The 24766-nt window shown below is 47.7% G+C and overlaps 1 protein-coding gene across 1 annotated transcript in view; it reads right to left on the reverse strand.

Moving 5' to 3' along the window:
• LOC119650624 (E3 ubiquitin-protein ligase RNF19B-like) overlaps nucleotides 1-24259 on the reverse strand; it is a 227993-nt gene extending 203734 nt beyond the window's left edge. Inside the window, exon 1 of the mRNA XM_038053513.1 lies at nucleotides 23679-24259. The gene's annotated coding sequence lies outside the window, so the exon portion shown is untranslated. The remainder of the gene's footprint in view (nucleotides 1-23678) is intronic.
• Between the last annotated feature and the right edge of the window lie 507 nt (nucleotides 24260-24766).

Consider the following 24766-nt stretch of genomic DNA (forward strand, 5'->3'; position numbering starts at 1 on the left):
GCCCCTACGTTCGTGGGACCGAGAAGAAGCGAAGTAACTGACCTTACAATCTGTACCTCAAAATTGCTAGAATTGATTACACACTGGCGAGTGCTTGACGAGGTCTCACTGTCAGATCACCGATACCTAGAATTCAATCTGACTATTGCGGGCGAACAGTCTGCAGTACAAAGACGGAACCCTGAGAAAACGGATTGGACAAAGTTCAATGAACTTTTTGGCAATAAAGTACAGTTCCCTAGGCGACTAAGGCCTCCTTTGGCGCAGGAAAATGAATTGAAAACTCTGAACTGCACACTTTGAGAGTGCTATGAAGAGGCTTGTCCTATTTCCCGAGGCCAAAGCGGTAAAAGGGTTCCTTGGTGGAACCAGAAACTGCAAAAACTCAGGAAATCAAACAGGCGACATCTGAATCGTTCTTGCAAAAGTAATAAGAACCAAGACTGGTTAAATCTCAGGAACTCACAGCGTGAATATAAGAGGCTCGTTAGGTGTTCGAAACGAGACTCCCTTAGAACGTACTGTGAGGAACTGGAAGGCGAAAGTTGAACTCTCTTGGAAAATCCGACGGTACTTTCACGAGCTCCAGACTGGATTCAGTACAGATCCTCCGAAAGTACACCACCCAGGAGAGAAGTGGCAGGGGGAGAGTTGACGGTTCTTGCAACCCCTTCAACACGCAAGTGCTGCAAGGGGAACTGGAACACTGCGAGAGCGGTTGTTACCCATGAAAAGGTGAGAGCAGCCATACAGTCCTTTGAACATTTCAAAGCACATGGCATGGATGGCATCTACCCAGCAATACTAAAGGAGGGTATTCATTCTTGCTGAAAGGTTTGGAGTGACTGGTTGAGCGTCACATTCGTGGTAACGCACTTAGGTTGCCCCCACTTAATGAAAACCAACATGCGTACCAGCGTGGAAACTCCTGTGAGTCTGCTTTTCATTCTTTGGTTACAAAGATAGAGGATGCAACTCTAAAGGGTGAGTACGCGATGGGGGGTGTTCGTAGACATTGAAGGGGCGTTTGACTGTGCGTCTTTTCAAAAACTTTGTGATGCCGCCAGAGCGAATGGTGTTGATGATGCTTTAATTAAGTGGATCCATGCTATGCCAACGCAGAGATTGCTGTGTGCTGAAGTGGGTGTCGATCGCTACCTAATAACAGAAGCAACGAAAGGTAGCTCCCAAGGAGGTATGCTATCGCCACTTCTGTGGAGTATGCTGATCAACTCACTACTATGCCAACTGCAAAATTTGCCAATACACGTTCAAGCCTATGCTGATGATGTGGCTGTGCTTGCTGTTGATCGGGATCTTGGAACGGTGTGTAGGAATATACAACGTGCCGTTGATTTGATAGACAGCTGGTGCCTCAGACATGGTCTGTCAGTTAATCCAAATAAAACCACAATGGTTTTATTCACAAAAAGGAGAAAACTGGATGGACTTTGTCTCCCTAAGATGGGAGGTACAACCCTTCAATTGTCCGAAGAAGTGAAATATCTGGGCATTATCCTAGACAAGAAGCTTCTTTGGAACAAACATGTAAAGGTAAAGATGAAACGAGCTGTCAAAGTTTATGGGCTGTGCAGACGCACCTTTGCGTCGACAAGGGAACTTAAGCCTCATGTGGTAATGTAGATATACATTGCTATCATTAGGCCGATGTCCACTTATGCATTATGTTTGGGGTTAGTGGGCTAAAGTGAGACAAAACGGTTTTCACCATAAACTAGTTGCACTGCAAGAACTGTGTGTCTGGGTATCACCGGGATCCTAAGGGCGGCAAACTGGGTAATTGACGAGCGGTTGAAGGGCAGGCGCATCGTAATTTGCAGTGATAGCCAGGCTGCATTGAGGGCGTTGAGTAGTCCTTTGATCACCTCGAAAATCGTTCAGGAATGCAGAAACCGTTTGAACTCTCTCTCTAGATTCAATACGGTGGAAGTACTCTGGGTACCTGGTCACTGTGGCGTAGAGGGCAATGAAATCTCGGATGTTTTAGCGAAAGAGAGGTCAATCTCTTCCATGCCGGGAGCGGAACCAGCAATTGGATTCCAAAACGGGGAACAAGCTTCCCACAATGATAGGTGGCAGAGCCTAAATGCTACTAGACACACCAAACTTTCGCTGCTAGAACCGCAAAGTCCTGACGAAAAGCAGGATGACTTACAGGGATATTGTGGGCAGTCTGAGAGGCCATAATTTACTAGCTGGACATATGTTCAGAATAAGAATTATTCAAGATGATACATGTCCCTCCTGTAATGAGAAAGCGGAATCCACGAAGCATTTGCTATGTGAATGTCCAGCCTACGGATGCATCAGGTATTAGATATTCGGTGCCGATGTTCTCCAGCTGCGACAGGTGGCATCACATCCACTAACGGAAATCCTGCGATACGTTAACGAATCTGGGATATATCGTTAAATGGGGGTGTCTAGTACAATGAGCCACCACGGCCTGAGTGCTCAGAAGCTATAGCTTCTCCTCCTCCACACACAGAAGCCAGACCTAGACCGAATACCGGTTGTTGCGCCGTTGAGGATGATTGATGCTCAAGCGCCTCACGTTGGTCATCACTCAAAGGGATCAGTAGAGCCTTCAACTTCTTAAATTCATCCATCCGCTTTCATGTTTCCAAAAGCAACCAAGTCTTATGACAGTCCTTTGGAACGTGGCCGACAGCTTGGGTAGCAACAAAGAAAAGAACACTTTTGATGGTGGCCCAATGGCCAACAATATTCTCAGGTAGGCTCTAATCAGCAAGATAACTTTCCTACTTTGGGACGATCGCTGGGTCATGTCAATATTGGATTAATATTGGTAGGTTTCGAATAGAAGCTTTTCAACCTTTCCAGCGAGGATAACTGATCATCGAGTGATCATCCAGAAGACAGCTCCTAAATTCTAAACTTTTCAAACTTTGACACCACCGACGCTATCTTCATATTGCCTGCATCATTGAGTCTAGCACTGGATCGGCCGTCAAGGGGGACCGCAATTCTAGCACTGAGGCCTTTAGGAGGCCCTTCGGACTATCCTATTCCCTTTAGACGAAAAGGAACACCCATGACCGTGGCCAGTCCTTCGAATTCACCATTGTACCGTACATCTAAGTTTTGGTATTCCATAACAGTCTGTTATCATTGAGCCCCTAGTTTTTTTTTTATGGATGGAGGTGGAAATCTTAGAAAGACGCTGCTGCGCCAGGTTGCAGCAGTGTGTTGGATTCGCACCCATTAAAACCACCCCCACTCTTCCGCCCTCCCCCGGGACCATCGTGAAGTATTACTTCGCGGGGGTGGCTCTGGTTCGGTATACCATAACAGTTTTGGTATTCCATAACAGTCTGTTATCATTGAGCCCCTAGTTTTTTTTTTATGGATGGAGGTGGAAATCTTAGAAAGACGCTGCTGCGCCAGGTTGCAGCAGTGTGTTGGATTCGCACCCATTAAAACCACCCCCACTCTTCCGCCCTCCCCCGGGACCATCGTGAAGTATTACTTCGCGGGGGTGGCTCTGGTTCGGTATACCAGCTCGTCCTTGTCGCGTCTCCGTCGCGCCGCCTTCCCAGCTCGATCCAACTCCAGGAGTTTTGTCTGCACCACGGCTACTGCCTCATTTACCGCCATCCAGTTTTCCTCCGACTTCAGCATCTCTTCCACCAGGTTCGAGGGCTCGATGTCCGCCCCTAAGATGCTGTTCAACCTCCTTTTCTGCTGCAGAAATCTGGGACAATGGAACATAACGTGCTTCGGGTCCTCGGGTGTAACACCGCATTCAGGACAGTTGGGAGACTCGTCCAAATCGAAGCGATGCAAGTACTTCCTATAGCCACCATGTCCCGTAAGGAACTGTGTCAGGTGGTAATTCAATTCTCCGTGCTTTCGGTTGGTCCATTTCTCGATCACCACTCCCGCGATGAGTAGCCTGCGACTATACTCCGGCCCTCCCACGTTAGGTATCATCCTTGCAAGGGATGAGCTGGCATTTGCTGCCTTCTCTCGCGCATAACCCAAGTGTCCCTTGAAACTCAGCTTGGCATCGATCATCACCCCCAGGTATTTGACAACCGATTTTGAAACGACCTCACGATTAACAACCCGGATGATAACCGTCTTCTTCTTCCTACGGTTGGTAATGAGGACCGCCTCCGTCTTTTCGTCCGCCAGGTCCAACTTGGCCATTCGTAACCATGACTTGATGGTACACATGAATGGCTTCATTTGCATAAAGCTCCATGTCCTCGGGATGCTTTGCAATTGCAACTACCGCCAGGTCGTCCGCAAAACCAATCAACGTTGTCTCCTCCGGCACGCGAAGGCCAAGCACTCCGTCGTACATTATGTTCCACAGCAGCGGTCCCAATACAGAACCTTGAGGCACACCTGCTGTCACAATGTACTCCTTCGGCCCGTCGTCCGTCTCGTACCAGAGAAGTCTGTCCGAAAGGTAACTCTCGATGAGCCGAGCCAAGTAGCTAGGAACACCCAGTTTGGCCAAAGTGCCCTTAATCCAGCCCCACTTGGCTGTGTTAAAAGCATTTTTGACGTCCAGCGTCACCAGAGCACAGCATTTGCCCATGGCCATTGCATTTCGAGCCAATTCCACGACCTTTGCTACTGCATCGAAACCCATATTTCCGCCAAAACCCATATTTCCGCTCTAAAAGACCACCCGCAAGCTCGATGAACGGGAGCAGCCTGTTGTATATCACCCTCTCCAACATCTTCTCCATGGTGTCTAAGGGCGATATGAAGAGGGCACGCCGGGTGGTTTTTGGGGCTTCAGTAGCAACACCAGCTTCTGCCTCTTCCACTGGGCGGGAAACACTCCTTCCGCCATGCACGATTATTCCTCCTGACGCTCCTGGTGCTCCGGCCTTCCCCTCGTCCTGTGGGAAAGTCTCCTCGCTCGGAGAGAAGAGGATCTCAAGGCAGCGATCTCCGTGTTCCACCAGTAGTTTAGCCTCTTGCCGTGGTGCAAACGTCGCCGTGGTATCGTAGCGTCGCATGCTTCGGTTACACGCTGAGACCCTTTCCACCGCTGTTCCATCCGGATCATGGGCTCCCTCCAATGCGGACAGGAATGTTTCCTCGTCGAAAGCTCCGATAGACCAGCCAACCGCCTTAGCCTTTCCACCTCCAGAGCGTCGTTAACTGCTTCCCCGGTTCCCAATACGGAGGAAGATGGCCTGGTGGTCACTGTGGGTGTAGTGCTCACTCACTTGCCAAGCCATCTCCCTCACCAGTGAAGTGCTAACAAATGTCAGGTCAACGATCGAACCCGACCCTCTTCCTCGAAAGGTGGGCACGCATCCAACGTTGGCCAGCACGATGTCCAGCTCCGCAAATGACTTCAACAAAATTTGACCTCTGGTGTTCGTCGATCGGCTTCCCCACTCCAGGGCCCACGCGTTGAAATCGCCCGCAATGATTTTAGGGCTGCGGTCTCTAGCGTCCAACACCAGACTGTCTAACATCTCATATTGTGCTAAGGTTGCACTAGGAGGAGCATAGCAGCTGTAAATATGGACACCGTTGACCTTCGCCCTTATAAAACCGGCTGCCGGGGGGCCATGACTTCCTGAATGGCCTGTCTTCCGCACGCCCAGATTCCGGCGTTGCCAAACGCATCCACCGCCCAAGTCGCATCGCCGTGGTTTCTGTACGGCTTGCAAATAACCGCGACATCCACATTCGACTCTCGAATGGTTTGCGAGAGCAGGTCTTGAGCTGCCTCACAGTGATTGAGATTGTTTTGTATCAATCTCATTTGCCTGTGCGGTTCAGCTCCCTCCTATATACCGGACATCTGCTGCTTCCCGCAACATACCGGTCGTCCACGCCCTCTTTCCCACTACATAGCATACACCGTGGATCTCCGGTGCAATCTTTGATGAGGTGGCCCTCTTCCCCACACTTCCTGCAACTCCTCGACCTATCATGCTGGCTAGTGCATGCCGCCGCAAAATGGCCGAAATCGAGGCATCTGAAGCATCTCTTTAGAGATATTTGCTCCCTGAGCCTGCACACGACCCAACCTACTCTTACCTTGCCCGCGGTAATTAACTTAATAGCTGATTCCGCCGGCAAACTAATAATAGCGGTCTGTGTGCCGCCATGTGCCTTCTTCATCCTTTTTATGGCACTCTCGTCTATATCGCTAAGGTTGAACTGTTGCTTTAGCGCAGCACAGATGTCCTCCCGTGAGGTGACCTCATCTAGGTCCTTGCATTCAATCACTATCTCCTGTTTCCCAGCTCTTACCTCAGCCTCCTCTCCTAGTACATTTTCCACCTTCCCGCGGAAGTTATCGGCCGACTTGTCGGCGGATCTACTTAACTCCAGCATCAGATCCCCTCTCTGTGTTCGCCTGATACGGCTCCCACTATCCCCCAAATCCTTTAATTCCGGGTCTGACTTCACCTTTCGGAGGATGTCGGCATAGGACATATTTCCCTTCTTGGAAATAATTATTTCCAGGCGGAGCTTCTTTTTGTCCTTTTTCCTCTTGTTGCTCACCTTAGTCCATTGTTCGGGCCTCCGGGCGTTGGTTTCTTCCACTTTTGTAGGTGTTGTGGCTGCGATCGTGAGATTACCGACTTTCGCGGGTATTCTCGCCGGCTCCGCCTTCTTTGGTGAAGAGGCTTTTTTCTTCTTCGGGACTTGCTGTGGTCCTAGAGGCTCGCTGGTACCGTCTCTAGCCCGTTTTCCTGTCTTCCCGCCTGCTTTATCACGGGGAGGCGTCACCTGCGTTTCCCTTGTGACCTTGCCACCTGACGCTTGGGAATTCTTTTCTTCGAGTGCCTTGAGGTAAGACAATTTAATGCCTCTTATAAAGGCTCGAATATTTTGGTGGATATTCCGCCTCTCCTTGATGAACTCGCACAGTTCATTTATTCGTTCCCCGAGTGTAACGAAAGCCATTCCGGTATGTTCCCGTTTGCTTTCGCGCCTTGCGCCACAAGAAATGAGCCCCTAGTTTGGAGTATTGTCTAAGCCCTTTTACCCACTTTTGGGCCTTCTTCTATATCCAAGTAACTTAAAGAATGCAAACGTAATTTCGCATCTTTTACATCGTCTATCAAATTATGTCGCGTCAATGTCAATGGTAGGGTGATCTATATTGTTCGGCAATCCCCAGAGCGAATCTCGATGTCCAAATGGCACCGCTTTTAAAGGTGGCGAAATCGAAGAGCACTGAACTCGTCTGGTAGGACCCAAGTCTACTCCAGCATGACCTTTTTTAACATGAGATGCATACTTTCCCCAAAGTTAACTGCCATTCACGAGAGCTATAAATAAATACAAATTCATCATCGAAGATGTCCATTGTCTCTTCCAATTCAGAAAGTGGTCACCGTTAAGCAAACTAGTCAGTCTGGACGCTCGACTCTTGCATTTTTTATTTTGGAATACTAAATGATGTCTGCATTTCTAGTTTTTGGTTCTTTTCTGTTCTGCGTCAGAATCTTGAACTGGTTCCCAGCCACGGAGGTTTATAATTGCATCATCGACATTACTTTGATCCATGCCTAGTAATTTGTTGACAAACCTGTTCCACTCTCCTTATCTTGCTACTGAAGTAGAATCTAAATTCGAAACGCAATTAGGAGAGCGATTACGGCTTTATGGGGCTCTACTTGTGCCCGCAAAGCCACAACTCAAGTGGACTTCCCGTTGCTCCAATAACTTATTTTCTCATTACTCCCGAGCTTTAACAATCTCAACTCAATGATCCTTTTAATTAACGAATTATCCCAATTTTAAAATAGATAAATTATCTTTGCAGGGATCCTGATCGAACCCCTGCGGGGCCGAGATGGTTAGACGCGTATTGTTCATTTGATGGTGGGGGCCGTCCAATCGGTCTTGTTGCTTGCGTCTTGCAAAGTCTAGCAATTTGTTCAGCAAACCAATTCCGATTTCAATTTAATTTAGCACAAAGACTCATTAGATTGTTGTCTCGTTAAACATTGCTTCGGAATCATTGCACAATTTGCCTACTCTCGTCTATGCTTGGTATCCATAGTACAACACACGTAAATATGTGATTCGTGCTGCATCCATTTTCCGTCTCCCCCGCACTGGAAATGACAATAAAAACTCAGCTGTGGAGGAAAATGTTAGGAAAACATAAAATATTTATTGTTTGCGATGTAAAGATACAAAATGAAATCGATTGCAATTCGGGTCAGATTGATTATTTCTGCAAAGTACAGAGGCCGGGGATTGTGAGAAGTTGGCACCCTGGCAACTGTCGACACTTTGAATATTTATAAAATTTTCTATTTCTATGATTTTTCCTTTGTACTGCTTTGACGTGATATTCGTGGTGTGTTTATGAGTTTAGATAATTTTTTCTAGATATTGGGTTAGTGTGTCGGCAAAGTGGCGGCATTCACAGATTAATGATACGAAAACAAGAAGTCTATCGATTACAGAAAGAGGCCATCGATAGTGCAAGTGGCGTGTTATCGAAATAAGTGTTTACCATGGAGGGGTCTAATTATAGGTAATTTGGGGGGTTCGATAATTTCGTCAATTGAACTCATTTCATTGTTGTATGTGGACTGCTCACTTTAACAAAGATTAGCAAGGGAAACCCCAGCTATTTCAGTGCAGAAGAACCCTATTGTGACTGTCTCTAAGCGTGACTACTGCCAACCGATAGTAAGGTTATCAAAAAACACCAAACAGATCGGATAACATCCCAGTGTCGCATTGCTCCTGTGTGGGGTTGACAAATGTCCCATCAGGCCCGCGCCTTCGTGCGGATAAGGGAACGCTCTGTGGATGCGTTAGGGGCCTGCACACATCAGAAGAGTAGGTGGGGAAAGGGTGAATTTACGTTGCACATTTTCAAGGGCAAGACAATCACAGTTACGGGAGGGTGACCAGATCACGGAGCAATACTCGAGGGTTTTCCTCACGAGAGAATTGAAGAGAGCTAAGGAGGGTTGGATGGAGTCAAAATCAGAGGTGGAGCGAAGAATAAAGCCTGACAATTTTGCTGCTCGATTGATGACTTCGAGGCAATGGGTGTCAAAGCGGAGCTTATTGTCGAAAGTGACTCCGAGATCTTGAGTGGAATTTACGCAGGATAAGGAATGTCCGTCAAGCGAGTAGGAGAAAGAAGTGGGTGAGGATTTTAGGAAGTAGCACATAGAGTGACACTTTCTGACGTTTAGCGCTAAACCATTAGTCGGGCACCAACGAACCAGAGTGTCCAGGTTATTCTGAAGGAAAACACAGTCCATAGGCGACCATATAGCGGAAAACAGCTTAAGGTCGTCAGCATAGAGCAAACAGGGACAAGTAAGGAGGGGAGGAAGGTCGTTAATAAAAAAAAAATTGCAAAGGACCCATAATAGACCCCGGTGGGACACCAGAAGAAGGAGAGAAGGAGCGGGAAGTACAGCCGTCAAAAGAGACGCGGCAGGATCGGTTGGAAAGGTAAGAGGCAAGCCATAAAACAAGTGGCATGGGAACGTTTAGGGACGAGAATTTGGATAGAAGTATCTTGTGATTTACAGTGTCGAAGGCTTTCGCGAAGTCAGTGTAAATGGTATGCACTTCTTGCCGTGAATTTAGACATTTGGCGACAAAGTTGGTAAAGTCAAGCAGGTTGGAGGCAGTGGACCTACGTTTAACGAAGCCGTGTTGTTCTTTCACTATGTGTTGGCCAAAGTGGGCGAACAACCAGTCGCTGACATATCTTTCCAGGATTTTGGAGCAGGAGGAGAGGAGGGAAATGGGACGGTTATTCTCGGCAAGCAAACGATCGCCACTTTTGTGAATGGGGATAATGAGAGCCTCTTTCCACAAGCTGGGAAAATGATTCTCTTCAAGGCTTTTGTTGAAAATAAGAGATAGGGAAAAGGAGATGGACTTACAAGTTTTGATCAAAAAGAGGTTTGGAAGACCATCGTAGCCAGGTCCAACCTTGGCATCAAGTTTGCCAATGAGGTATTCGACAAGAATAGGAGTAAGAAGGGGAATGGTAGGCGATGCGGGACAGGCTACATCTACTATCGGAAGGGATTCGGAGGAAGGAGGAGGAACATAGACTGACGAAAACTAGCGGCAAAGTAAATCACAAGATCGTTGGGGGGAGTTAGCTGAGAAGCCAGAGAATTTAATGGACGGAGGGGATAACTGGGCGGGGCAGCGGGAGTTGCGAATGTGGGACCAGAAAGGTTTCAGATTTCCGCGCTTTAGTGAGTCTTCCACGCTGGACAAGTATTCGTGTCTGGACTTACGTATTAAAGATTTGACCGAGGAACGAAGGGATTTGAAAAAAACTAAGTCAGCAACGTTTCTAGAAGACAGGAACTTCTTTCTCGCAGTCTGTTTTTGACGTAGTTTTTTTGTGAATTTCAGTGGTGAACCAGAAGGGGTAAGAGCGTAAGCACTTAGGAGAGGAGGGAACGTAACAAGGAAAAAGATCAGATAAAATGGTATAGAAAGTGTTGAGTGCTTGGTCACATGTAAATGGAGAGAGCAGGGGGACCCAGTTCAGACCCAGTTTGCTCAGCCAGGGCTGAGTTCAGACCTTCGAAGTTCGCCTTATGAAAGTTGAACTTGGTAGGCTTGCGAACGACAGGAGAGTGGTGTCGGGATATCTGAACATCGAACTCGAGAACAGGATGATGGGCGTCAGGGGCAACGTAAGACGGAGCATGAAGGGATTGGGAAAGATAACGTACAGGAAGGTTAGAGAGGACAAGGTCAAGAGTGCGATCTAAGTGGTTTCTGGAAAGGTTAAATTGGAGGGCCCCACAGGTGTACATGAAAGTGGATAGAGGAAGGGAAGGGTGGGTCGAGTTATTAGGGAGGGAGGGAAGGCCAGGTGTAACGGGCCAGGAGAGCATAGGAAGATTAAAGTCACCACAGAGGATGAAAGGAAGTGAGGGAAACAAAACGGTTAGGGCCTCTGATAATCTGTCGAAGAAATCCACGTACAGAGAAGGCGGGCTTAGGCAGGGAAAATATACACACGATATGATAAAGGGACATACGTTTGACGGAAGGACACGTATGGTAACAGAATCGTAGGAGGAGGAGAAGGAGGAATAGATGATTTCGGCACGGAGAGGGGACTTAACAGCTATTAGGACACCTCCGCCAGTTGTCTTGCCAAGTGCAACGCAGTCTCTGTCACAATGAAAGACAGAGTAACCTTCGAGGAGCTCAGAATCTAAAACCCTGTCATCCAGCCAGGTTTCAGAAATGCAGATGACATGATGTTGGAATGCTAAGGCAGACAGTTTGAAATCCGACAGCTTGGTCCTTAGACCCCTTACATTTTGATAAAAGCGTAAAGTTATTGGAATCATTCAAGTTCGGCGAGGCAGGCGGGCGGGCCGGAAATTTTCACGAATCTTAGACCTCTGATAAGGCTTAACGAAGACCCCCTGTGGCCAAAAGAAGGATTGGACGATAGCATCGAAATCATGGGGATATGTCACTTTGAAGGAAGCTATCACTCGGTCAGGAGAGCCAGGAAAGAGGGCACAAAATTGAGTTGCTTTTGCTTCTGATATAGGCCAGAATTTCGTCGGGCGTAGTGGAGTACACTAGCCTTGACACGAACAGCTGTTTCGGTGGCGAGGCAACGTTCAATTGGGGGCCGCTCGGACGACATGAGGTCGGAAGGGCCTGCGGTTCAGCGGTGGCGGGCGTCGATGATACACAGGAGGAAGCGTGCGGTGGTGCTAATGTAGCGACTGTAGGATAAACGCCAGAACTTCGTAGCGCATCCGATGTTGCGTAGGGAACTTGTCCCTCGAATGGAGGATTTTTCAGTAGGCTAGCGGACTTCATCGGGTTGATACCATCTTTTATGGACACACTGGAATTAAGCGAGGCAGATAGAGGCAGAGAATTAGAATTAGTCGACCCGGGCGACTTAGGTATGGCGCCAGCTTTGTTGGCTGCAGTCGCCAGCGAGGTATAAGCAGAGCCAGTCAGCGGCATCTCAGGAGCTGAGACTACGCTGGTGCTTGATTAAGCGGCAGCTAACGGGAGCAGAATTGTCGGCGATTTTGAAACTGCAAGTTGAATCGATGCCAAAGTCGCCGTGTGTTGATGCAGCAGCTGAATTGCATCCGATAGCGTGGTACCGCAGCAGGCGTTACAGCGATAGGTAACGTTAGGGGAAAATTTAGCCCGAATGCCTATAAACGCAGAGGGAATACCCAAGCACTTGGCGTGGAAGGTCGCACCACAGTACCCACCGCAGTCTAAAAATTTGGAGCGAATAGATTCCGGCTCCTTACAAATGGCAAAAAAGTCAGAGTTATGATATTTACAAATCACTGGACTTCAAACAAAAGGTAATTGACCGGGGAATAGTAATTCCAAAATTAGATGCAAAATATTGTTTTCGGAAGAAAATTTTAAGTCTTCGAGAGCACACAAGAAGCGCGAGAATTAGCCGTTTCACTTGCGCGAGGTATTGATACAACGCACAGCACCAGGTTTCTCAGGGAAAGGCTCAGAGAATAAGGTAAAAGGAAACAGCAGAGTAATCGCGATAAAAAGTCCGTTTAGCACGTCCGTTCGTCCATATCTGGGACAGGCTTCGAGGGTTCGTTCTACTGCCTCGTAGAAGGTATCCTTCTCCGACTCTGCAGTCTCCTCTGTAGGGGCGTGAACGTTTATGAGGCTTATATTTCTAAACTTGCCTCGCAAGCGCAGAGTGCATAGCCGTTCGCTTATGTTTTCAAAGCCCATAACAGCAGGTTTCATTTTTTGGTAGACTAAGAACCCACCCGTGGATAAAAATTGACAATGGGAAAGACACCCAGAAATCAAACCAAATATGAAGGACGAGAAAGGACATTTTTTTATGGCGCAGGGCTTCGGAAACCCAATACCGGCGGTTTTTGGGCCGCCGATATCCAGTGACCGCAGTCCCTGGGTAGTGGGAAAGTTGACTACTTTGGCATCTAATGTTACAAGTGATTTTAGTGGAGTGGAAATAAGATCTACACCGGATCCTTTTTGCAAAAGCTCAAAAGTTGGGAGGTCACCACTGAAGGCAACATTACCCCTACTCAGTCGAGTTACGTCGCGGAACTCGGAACTTGGATAGTCCCCGGATTGATATTATTATCGAAGCTGTAAAAGACGAGCGCGGAGGGCAGCAAACTAACACATCGTTCAATAAGTCCCGGGACTAGCGTAGAGATGACGCTAATAACGCCATTTATATACCAAGGTTCAGAAGTACCAACCTTCAGATAAGATCAAAATCAAGTGTCAAAATTTGATGTAATTCGAAACATAACCAAGAAAGCTATAGTGGTTAAAGTGACGCTACCTTTGCAATCGTGAAACAAGTCGGGAAACCGGAAGCTGGACGCTTCAGGTACGAAAGGTTTTGTGTATTTATTAGTACGTAGCATGTAATATATGCATACATTATGTGAGAGTATCCACTTTCGGGTGATATTGACATTCATAGTCTTCAATTTTCAAAGAAGCAACAAATTTGAGGTATTATAACTTTGTTAGTAATAGTGCGATTTCCACCAAACTTGATAAGATCATGCTCTATATTATAGCCTACATCACTGCATTTCATGGTACTAGGTTTCCAGCCAATTACAAAAAATTGTAGTAATATACTATTATTAACTTTATTTAAACAGATATCGGCATGGAAGGTATTTCGGAGCCCAGGCACCATATAGTGGCAGCCTTCTGATTTTTTTCAGATTTTTCGGTTTGGTAGTTTCTAAGAATGACCCCTTAAAGAAGTGATCACTTTCAACCCCCCGCCCTCCCCACCCTTCCAACGAATGACAAAACTAAGATCGGCTTTGAAAAGTACTAATCGAGACTTTTAATTTGATACCCCACATGACTATATTTGATGAAAAAAAATTGTACACACCCCTTTTGCATGTATGGGGACCCCCTCTGTATGCGTGAGCGTTCACAGTTCCCCCCCTTTCTACCAAATTTGGTGTTAATAGCTATAACCGTCTCCGAGAAAAATGCGTGTGACGGACAGACAGACAGACAGTAAACCGATTTTAATAAGGTTTTGTGTTTACACAAACCCTTAAAAATGGACCAAAACGAGTTTCGTGTGTTGATAAAACTTTGTTTTCTAATGAGAAAAAACACTGTCCAAGCACAGCAATGGCTTGAAAAACGTTATCCGAACTCTACTCCGTCGAAAACAACCATTTGTCGGTGGTATGCTGACTTGAAACGCGGTCGTGCTGATACAAATGCTGCGGAACGTTCGGGTCGGCCAAATGAAGCAGTAACTCCCGAAAACACCAAGCAGGTATAAGCAAATCATCTTTCATCAAGACAACGCACCGTGCCACAAGTCAATCAAAACGATGACCAAATTCAACGAATTAGGCTTCCAACTGCTTCCTCATCCTCCGTACTCGCCAGATCTGGACCCCACCAGCGACTACTGGCTCATTGCGGATCTCAAAAATGAATTCATCAAGGAGAGGGGGAACATCCACCAATATATTAGGGCTCTAATACGTGGCACTAAGTTCTCCTATATTAGGGCGGTGGATACTCTTTCTAGATAGTATCCCGAATTACTGATAACAAGGGATAACATGACAACGAGGTTCCACTTTGATAAGAAGTTTGAAACACGTTGGAATAACAAGGCAAACTGGGAGAGCGTGGCTGCAACATACGGCTTAAACCAGCAACTGATAACTGGTACACTGACGGATCCCTCACAGCAGAGGAGGGAGCGGGTCCCGGGGTCATTGTTCCAAGGAAAATGTACGTTGAGCCAATAGGCAGGTACACTAGCATAATCCAGGCGGAAATATACGTCATAGACAAATGTGCCTCCTTTAATCTGCAAAGGAACTACAAGGGGCAGAACGTAGCTATTCTCACCGATAGCCAAGCAGCGATCAAGGCACTTAAGTCCAACCAGGTGAACTATAAACTGGTGTGGGAATGCCTTGAGAGACTCAATACACTCGGCTCGTCCAACACGGTCTGGCCACTTTGGGTTCCAGGCTATGCTGGGTTGGAAGGAAACAAGACAGCGGACAAACTAGCCAAGAAGAGAGCAGGGACGCCTTTACACGGGCCAGAACCCTTCTGTGGAATCGGAAACGATTTCATGGCTATCACTCTAAGAAATGAAGACGAACGGTTGAGGGAACTATACTGGGCGGGCCTACCAGGGATGGAGCAGTCCAGAGTCATTATTAGGGGATACGAACCCATGCGCACAAAGGATTGCTTAAACCTCACCAAAAAGAACCTCCGAATCATAGTGGGAATTCTCACTGATCATTGTCGGCTGAACTATCAACTAGGAAAACTAGGGATATCTACGGACACTGCCTGCAGCTTTTGTCAGGAATATGGCGAAACCTGTATACACGTCCTGGGACAGTGTCCGGCACTTGTGCAAAGTAGATCGAGGCATCTGGGAGAACACTTGACACCAGATGCAAAGCTGAAAGATCTGGAAGTAGGGAACATACTAAAGTTCCTGACGGTTATAGGCCAGCTTGAGATACTATGATCAATAGGTACACTATAACCAGTAAAAGGGGCACAATAGTTCTTTAAGGACGCGTTGCGACTTTCCCTTAACAGAATAGTAATAAATGGGCAGTGGAGGAGGAAAACGCCCAAGAGTCATGTGACAAAGTCACGCGGGAGATGCCCCCTCAACATAAGGTAGGGAAGAACGAACGGACAAACGGAGTAGGGACGGAAAAAGTGAACCCGTTAGTGCCCAACAAGCGACCAAAAAGAAAAAGGCTTCTTCGTCGAAGAAAGCTGAGCCGGCGGAAATTCCGGGTAGTTCTTTACTACGGCCTCAACTTTGACGAAACGGGGGATATCCTAAAACTCCTAAACCCAAACAATAGACAAAGGTGGGCGGCAAAAATAATCATTATTTCCAAGAATGGAGATATGTCTCGCCGATATCCTTCGGAAAGTCAAAGCCGATCCGGAATTGACAGATCTGGGCGGCAGTGTGAGTCGTATCAGGGGTATCTGATGCTGGAGCTAAACAAATCCAGCGAAAAGACAGCGGATAGTTTTCACTACCAGGTGGAGAAGGTGCTTGGTGACCAAGCTGAAGTAAAAGCTCGAAAGCAACAGATAGTAATCGAGTGTAAAGACCTAGACTATGTCACATCACGAGAGGATATCTGTGTTGCGCTAAGGAAACAATTCAACCTTCACGGAATAGAAGAAAGCGGGATAAAGAGAATGAAAACGGCGTACTAGTGACCACGATAGGTCAAGACGGTGCAGGAAGTGTGGAGATGCAGATCAACTTACCAAAAACTACACTGGAAATCCGCGATGCATGTTGTGCAAAGGGAAAAGGGAGCAGACGACCGGCACGCTGCAGATGATCGCAGGTGCCCGGTATACAGAAGAAAGCAGAATCGTAGGGCTAAATGAGGTTGATACAAATTAACCTCAACCACTGCGAGGCAGCTCAAAACTTGCTGTAGTCAACAATTCGAAAGTCGAATGTGGACATGGCCGTCATGTGTGAACCTTACCGAAATTATGGTAGTATTACGTGGGTGATAGGGGTAAGCCATTCAAGAAATAATGACATTTCCGGGAGCCGGTTTTGTAAGGGCAAAAGTCAATGGCGTCCATATCTACAGTTGTTATGCTCCTCCTAATGCAATATTTGCGAAATATTAGGAGATGCTAGACCCGAAATTATTGCCGGCGATTTCAACACGTGGGCCTTAGACTGGAGAAGTCGAGTGATGAACACCAGGAACCAAATCTTGCTTGAAACCTTAGCGAAGCTGAATATCGTACTAACCAATGCTAGATGCGTGCTAGCCTTCCGAGGCAGAGATGATCGTCGATCTGACTTACCTCAGTGCCTCGTTGGCGAAAGGGATGGTCTGGCGGGTGAGTGAACACTACACCCACAGTGACCACCAGGCCATCTTTCTCGGTATCAGGAACGGGGAAGGCGACGGTTGAGTGGGCAAGAGAAGTGGAAAACCCAGGATAGCTGGGTGGTCCACTAGGTCTTTCGTGGAAGAAATCTTTAAAAGGCGCTGGAAAAAGTAAGCCAGCTATGTCAGCTGGTAACTGAGGCATGCGACTCTAGAACACCGCGACGCAAGTTCCACCACACTAGGAAACGAAACTACTGGTAAATCCAGAAATCGAGCTGTTGAGAGCATCCTGTCTGCGAGCAAGGAGATCTTGCCAAAGGACAAGGAAGCCAGAACATCGGCGTTCGCGATTTTTAAAGTAGCCTTAAGAAGGCTATACGGGAAAATGAGCAGACTGCCTATATGCAGTTGTGCCTTGAGGCAAATACTAACCCGTGGTTCGCTGTGGACAAGGTTATAATGAACAACATTCGTAGACAAAAATCACCCCGAGTGATGTCCCCGCAACTCTTGTTCCAAATAATCCCTTTCTTTTTCATCAACAAGAAGAAAGTCTACCTCAACCAACGGTGCAACAGGACGTCTTCACAATCCCCGAGGTGACCGAGGAGGAACTACGAGAAATTTATGGACGAATTGGGGATAATAATGCTACGGGATTGGATAGGATTCCGAATAGAGCCCTGAAGTTGGCTGTTAAAATCAAGCCTGCATGGTTCATAAGCACATGTGAATCGTCCGTGGCGCAAGGTGTTTTTCCCGCTCTATGGAGAAAGCAGATCGAAGCACCAAAAACCATCTGGCGCACCCTCTTCATAACGCCCTATCTATCGTTTAGACACTATGGGGAAGATGTTGGAGAAGGTGATATAAAACAGGCTACTTCCGTTCGTCGAGCTAGCGGGTGGCCTATCGGAGCGGCAGTATGGGTTTCAAAGAGTATGGTCCACTGCAATAGCAACGGTCACGGGCCTGCCTCGGAAACCACTGGTCACTAGTAAGTGCTGCTGGTGATGACGTTGGATATCAGGAATGCCTCTCACTCAGCCAACTGAACTTGGCTAAACTTGGTGTCCCTGGTTACTTATTATAGCTCGGATAATCGTGAGTTACCTTTCGAAGAGACTTCTTTGGTACGATATGCACGATGGGCGGAAGAATATGTTGTGACAGTAGGTGTTCCCCAAATTTCCATATTGACTGGTTTTGCAGACGACCTGGTAGTTGTAATAGTTGCGGAAAAGCCCCACGACGTGGAACTGTATGAAAATGAAACCATTCATGCCATCAAATCATGGCTCCAAATGTTGAAACTAGACCTGGCGAAAGATAAGACACAGGCGGTCCTTATTACCAATCGCAAGGGAAAAAATACTGTCGAAGTCCGGATTGGTAATCACGAGGTCGTTTCAAAATCGATCATTACATATTGGAGGAAGGTTAGCTCATCTCTAGCAAAGATAATGCCTAATATTGGAGGGGCGAGATCTAGTCGCCGGCTGCTTATCACAAGGATGATGAAATCCATCCTGTTATACGCAGCTCATGTCTGGGCGTACGCACTGGATAACACAGTGAACCAGGGAAGTGTAAGTTCGGCTTACCGGCCAATCGCGGTGCATATAGGACAGCATCCGTTGAGGCAATGTATCAATGCGGGAATGATTGCCTAGGATCTACTGTCTTCACCAGAGAAGGAGGGCGAATCCGGCCAAAGTGACTGCGGGCTTCCGGAAAGCCACTAGGAAGGTGGTTCCGAAAAAGGCCGCTGGACTCATACGCTGATGGCGTGTATTGAGAGATGGGTCCAGCGGAGGCACAAAGAGTTGAAACACGGGGGATACAGGAAGTAATTGTATCGCTTAGGATTGGATGAATCTCTAGACTGTTCCGCCGCTACACTCGAGGACCCGGAGCATGTTATGTTCCAATGTCCGAGATTCGCTTTGAAAGAGGATGGTTAAACGATGCGATGACGGAAATACTGGAGTCGGAAGGAAATTGGAATGTTGTTTGAACTGTGATACAAGGAAAGCTACAAGAACTGGATCGAGCCCGGAAAGTGCGACGGATGCGTGACTTAATTACCTGGTGATTGGGCGAAGAAGTGAGGGTGGTCTCAGTGGGTGAGAATCCCACACACTGCTGAAACCTGGTGAAGATTCGCATAGATAAGGACAAACTCGTCCAATCTCTGCGCCATCAAAACCCCAGGATTCGCGTGGACGACTTTTTATCAAGGAGGAGGAACCCTAGACAAACAGCCAACCTTTCCTGCTCCATATAGACGGAGAGTACCTGGAGGCACTGGAAAAGGTCGACTATAGGGCGCGGTTCGGAGTCAGGAACGCAAAGGTGAAAGCATTCCGCTCTGCAAAACTGGACAACGACCTAGATCCAATGGACGCCGTCAACGAGCTGTTAGAGGAGATGAGAATCGTTGGTCCGACGAGAACTGACGAACCCCCCCCCGCAAGCAGATCATGCTGAGGGTAACACAGATAAATTTGCCGCACTCGAAGTGCGCCTCGGCTAATCTGCTTGTCTTCCTCCTAGAGGAGGACACACACATCGCAAAGGGCTCCAAAGCAAATATTTTAATTTATTCTACAGCACATGAGACCGATAAGAACAGACCTATAACATGTATCCTCGCGAGGAAGAGTCTGCACTCTTTTCCGTGTCCGGACCTGAGTTCCAACAACCTAATCATGGTCAAGCTGGAACAGGCGGAAGCAGAGAACGTAAATATATAGTAGCTCACATTGCTCACGAGTGATCAGCTCCACCAGAGTAACTACAACAGCTGACGAACACCATAGTACCAAAGAAGGCCAATCTGTTGTTACGATGCGACCCCAATGCAAGGCATTGGCTTTGAGCAGCTCGGAAATCAACGAGAGGTTAGCCATTCTTTGATTTTATTATTACTTCAAATCTATCGGTGTGTAACAGGGGCAGTCCATCAACCTTCCATTTCCCCGGCTCGGATAACTGTGACAGTTGGAAGGATGTCCTTGATATCACCCTAATAACCGACAGAGTAGGATGGAGAACTGGAGAGTGTCTGACCAGAGATCCTTCTTAGATCACAGTCGGATACTTTTCAGTCTAGATCTCGCCGCAGAGGTCTCCTAATCCTTCAAAGACCCCAGATCTACTGGAGAAAGTTTGAAGAAGTAATTAAGAACGAACTCTCCGGTGTGCAAATTGGAAAAGATTGACATGGCATACGAACTGGGGTCATAGGTTGCGGCTCTGGAAAAGACATTCGATACCGCCTTTAAAGTCTCGTGCCCTACTAAGTACAGCAAGGAGACAGTACCACCGTGGTGGAATGAAGATCGTTCCAGCCTCAGGAAGCTGAGCGGGGAAATCCTCAACATCTCCTACAGGACTGCCTGAAGAAGTACAAGTCGACCATCAAGACCGCCAAGAGGCAGTCTTGGTTGGACTATTGTCGGAACATTGAAAGCACCAGCAAATCTGCAAGACAATTTATTTTTAGGGATTGAGGAGTCCTAAATCCGCATCCATTTAATGTCGGACCGGACCAAAAGGAGAGCAAGTTGCTCCCACTCTTTATGGTCCACGGATTCATCTTTTTGGATTAACACCCAAAGTTCAAAAATGAAAAGAGGGACAAAGACGGCTAAGGTTTCGTGCCTGCGAGCCGCTTCGGTCACGCTGTTCCCAGGGCAGAGGTGAGGCAGCGTCTGATGAGTTGCATCCGCCCTAGAACGAAACCGTAGCCGTCTTCATCCCTCTTTTCAAATCTGCAAGGCTCAGTGAGATCAAGAAACATGGGAACCCATCCTTTCTTAAAAAGTTGAAGGCTCCTGAACGGAATTTTCTGATGAAACTTTCGACTTGCTGGTTCAGATGCACTTTCCCGCCAGTGAGGAGGACCGTGCGTCAGAGCCTTGCCCCAGTCATGCGAGACTACCAAATCGATAATTACCGAGGATAATATCGGCTGGGCTATAAACAGCTTCTCCGCATATGAATCTCCGGGCCCAGATGGCATAATGCCAGCCATGCTACAGAAACAGCAGAAAAGGGTTTTGCCGTGACTTGTCGGAATTTACCGGACCTGAATCTCTTGGGGATACGTACGACAGTCTTGGAGACGCGTACGAATGGTTTCCATACCGAAAGCAGACAGCCGTGGCCATGAGTCCGCGAAGGATTTTCGACCAATCAGCCTCACCTCTTTTGTGCTGAAGACCTTAGAGCGCGTCCTGGACATGCACTTGAGGATGATTATGGAGAGAACGCCTTTCTCTAAGTCCCAGCATACCTATCTCAAAGGAAAATCTACAGAAACCGCTCTCCACAAAGTAATTGGAAGGATTGAGCGGTCAGTGCAGTACAAGCAATATACCCTAGCTGCCGTCTTGGAGATAGAGGGAACTTTCAACAACGTTGGTACAAACGCCATCAAGGAAGCCTTGACCAGCACTGGATTGGAGGGGAATCTTACGCATTGGATAATATCCACGCTAAGAACCAGGATAATCCAGTTGGATCTGGGAGGCAATCGCTGGACCAGAGCTATGAACAGAAGCACGCCCAAGGTTGGCGCCTTCTCTCCAGTGCTTTGGTTAAAAGTGATGGACGAAATTTTACGATTATTGGACAGGAGCAGTGAAGATGGTGGCGTATGCCGACGACTTGGTGATATTGAACATACGAAGGCCTGTACACCCTTCTATGCCTCTTAGCAAGGATGGGTTTTTGGATGTACACAGCCGTGTTGCGTCCCATCCTAAGGTACGGCTCGTAGAACGAAGCTTAATAGCATTCAAAGAACTGCGTGTGCAGGTGGTACTGGGGTTCTGCAGTCCTGCCTGGCAGATGCTCTCAATTTACTCCTGCATCACCTCCCCCTAGACCTCCACATTAAATACGTTGTAGCGTGCAGTAGTGCACAGACTACGCGATTCCGGATGGTGGAAAGCGAAGCCCCATGGCCATAGTAACATCCTAGACGAAGTACCTCAGGAAATCTTGGCATTCCCCACGGAATATGCCACACGCAAGCTGAACTTCATGAGAAATTTTGCTGTGGGCTTTTCAACCAGGGACAGAGTGGATGACCGGCTATGAAACAGTATTCTTCAAAGATGGATCAAAGAGGGTCTGTGGAGTCATGCGGTATTCCAGGATTCGACAGTGTATTCCAAGCGGAAGTACTGGCGACACTGGAAGCCTGTCGATGACTGGAGCATGATCCGAGCCCTAAACGTAGCATAGCCATTCTGACCGACAGCCCAGGGGCCATTAAGGGCTTATACTCAGCGACGACATCCTCCAGGCTGGTGGCAATACAGTACAGAAACACGTTGAACATTCTGGGAGGCACGTTCAAGGTCATCCTCCTCCGTCTTTCGGCGGGTACAGCCGATGTCCCGCTGGCGACTCTCAAAGGGATTGTAGGGAATCTACTCGCATTATTCAGCAGCCGTGGACCTCGGATGACGAAGGCTTGCCACCTGTACCAAGTCAAGGAGGATTTAGACCGCTTTCGACTAAGCCCGATCACGGGAGCTCCTGTGGTGGATTACGGTAGTCTGCACGGGGGATCATTGGGGACCATGCTACCAGGCTCGACATACCCTATAATTCCCAATATCCAAGCTGCGGGAAAGAGGGGGCGATTGCCCATCTCTAGTTAGAGTCAGGCTACGGACACTGGGTAAACCATTCTTGGAGGACCTCAGAGAGATTTCTAGCTGCAGAGTGGAAGGGCTGCTTTCCTTCGTGAAGGCTAGGGGATGGGCCTGAAGGTCTGAGCCGGCTGTACTCTGCCTCCTTGCTCTCACAACAGGAGTCATGGTTTTAGGAGTTTGCGGCATCAAAACGGTGCACCACAGCGCAAATTGGGCTCCTCAGAGCGGCCACTGATACCTACCTGCCTACCCTATTGGGGCGTGATACGTCCAGACTGAGCAACACCATCCTGATCCTGCATAATTCATTTATTGGATCACATCTCAAAGATTTAATTCGAAACCAGTTTTCCGAAGGGTCTCGCAAGTTTGGGAGCGATCCATTCACTTCAGCACACTCTGACGTGACCGCCACTTGGAAAAGTTCGTCACGGAGGCAACCTCTCTGAAAATCTTATCTAAACACTGAAAAGCGACTCCGAACTTGACTTCATGGGAAATTCGCAAGTAATTCCGCTTTGCATAGCAGTAATGCGATTTCGTAACGCTTCCAGCGCAAAACCTCGCGGAAACGCAGCTGAAATAACAGAAATTCTGACAAACATCGCGACCAGGGGAGCAGCAACAGGTCTAGCTCGAATTCCCAGCGAACTGTTGACGGTCGCAAGTGGCTACGAGGTCACGACGGGAGGGTCTTTGTTTACATTCCGCGTTGGCAAATTGTCGACACAACACAGAGTTCGGTCAAAACGTCTTGGGATCGAATCCGCGAGGACCCTTTTTCCTAGAAAGAACGCAACGAAGAGGTAGCAGCTGCAGGTGTGACTGTGCATCGGCTTTAGAGTGCGTGTCCTTATTCGCATCCATCAACAGAGAAAATTTCAAAACAATTGGGGACGCCTAGGGGCTGAGGGAGGGTGACACACCGCAGCCACCACTTCCCAGCCTGCAAGGACGCCTGCCAGACCGGGCGAGCCTCTTATCAGTCGAGTGCGGCCCGAGTAGTGGGAAAATATGTCAAGCGTCTAAAAATAGCAACTGGAGGAGGAAGCGACAGATCGAGTGTGTCGTGGGCACTTGGTGTTGTTCTTACCGGGCGGGGTGGGCAACTGGCCGGGGTTCGGCGCAGCGTATCCGTAGGCGCTTCGTCGGCTGCAAGGAAGCAAAAGTTCCGGAATGCCTTGGCTCAGCTGAATTTTCCGCTTTCCACACACACGTAAATCACTCACGCACCCACTGAGAGAAGGAATCGAGACGATTTCCACCTTCCGTTCCGTGAAAGTTTCCTACGCACTCGCGCCACGCACCACCTGGGACTGGAGCGTTCTATCGTTGTCTGAAAGGATTCACGCGAAAACTCGGACAATTTACATTCAGCGTCGCACTGGCAACGGAAACGGCACAAGCAATTGCAGAAATTCAAGCAGCACAAGACGACGGAGATGATGATCTGTCAATTGGTTGTCGATTGTTTCTGTTCCTTCGGTGGTTCCGTGATGACCGCATCCGCGACCGTAAACGAGCTGATAACGTCAACAACGGCCGTAACGGCGAGGTGCAAACAAAAAGGTGAAATGCCAAATCAAAAAATTTCCACATACACACTCGAAACGGCCACGGGGAACACCTTCGACAAAGTCTCGACAGCTGTCAACGGGCGACAGGCGGCCATGTTGAATCTATGGACAAGAAGTCGGTCAGATTAGAGAATTGTGCTAGTTGGGAAAGTTTCGAGACTCGAATGGAATAGATAATGTCAAACTGGTGAGTTGAAGGTTTGCGTCTGAAATGAAGTTCACAAGCGAATACAAATTTCCGAGAAATTTTGATCCAAAATTAAGAACAAAATTTCTTTTGAGATTTTTTAAAATATTTTAAAATTTCTTAAATTTATTAAGATATATCGACGAACTGTAATTACATTTATCATGATATATCGACCTATAAAATCGCGGCAACCTTAAACCAGGCTTGACATGAGAGCGCCGTATGGCCTGTTCGTCACCCTTGCTTAAAACAGTGGAAAAAATGTAATTGAAAAGACTTTCCGATACGCTTTACGGTTTCTTACCAGGGCAGAGGCAAATTGTCAACTCCTCTCATTTTTTGATAACGCATTCATTTTATTTTGCATTACTGGGGTTTAACAGAAACTCCGCCATGCTATTAACATTTGAGGCA

This window comes from Hermetia illucens, chromosome 3, assembly GCF_905115235.1.
Source record: "Hermetia illucens chromosome 3, iHerIll2.2.curated.20191125, whole genome shotgun sequence".
Lineage (NCBI taxonomy): Eukaryota > Metazoa > Arthropoda > Insecta > Diptera > Stratiomyidae > Hermetia > Hermetia illucens.